We start from the raw sequence: 663 nt of genomic DNA, 5'->3' as shown, positions 1-663 counted from the left end.
TTTGGTTGTTTTCCAATTTTTTAGTAAAACGAAGGTTATTCTTCTCAAAAAAATAGTCCTAAGTTCCGGAGGCGAAACAGTAGTTTTTTTTAGCTTTTTTCAAAAGCAACAAAAAGTCGCCACTTAATTTGTTTGAATTCATGCATGATCCGATTCAACAACCTATTCCACAACAAAGAAATGCGACATCGATAAAATTCATTCTACAGAGACAAGGTCAGATCCAGTGATCCAGTCCACAATAAACAAAAGAAATGATCTTTTCTTTCGGATCAATCCCGTCACTTGGATGAAGGTATACGTCAGTAAACTTTTTAAAACAAACATGAGACTAGTCAAGTTCTGTTTTAAATTGGGTCCAACCAAAATCTCAAGATAGTCTATTGGCTCTTCAGTGTTTTGGCCATCAAACTTGGAGCTTACCATGGCTTCAAAAATCGGCACTTACTGCATTAACCTTTTACATCTTAGCATCAGTTTGCTTATTCTCAATACTGCTCTCTTTTCATTCCCTGAGGTGCTAACAAGGAGATTTTGTTTAACAATCAGGAAGCTTTTAGTGGGTGATTATTTCTTTTATTCTCGTGACCTTAATGTGTAATTCAGGGGTGATATTGCAAGGAGAAATTAGAAACGCCTCATAAATTTCATAATTTTAGCAAA

The sequence above is a fragment of the Pocillopora damicornis genome, chromosome 6, assembly GCF_964200805.1.
Source record: "Pocillopora damicornis chromosome 6, jaPocDami1.2, whole genome shotgun sequence".
Taxonomy (NCBI): Eukaryota; Metazoa; Cnidaria; class Anthozoa; order Scleractinia; family Pocilloporidae; genus Pocillopora; species Pocillopora damicornis.
This window is presented reverse-complemented; position numbering follows the sequence as displayed.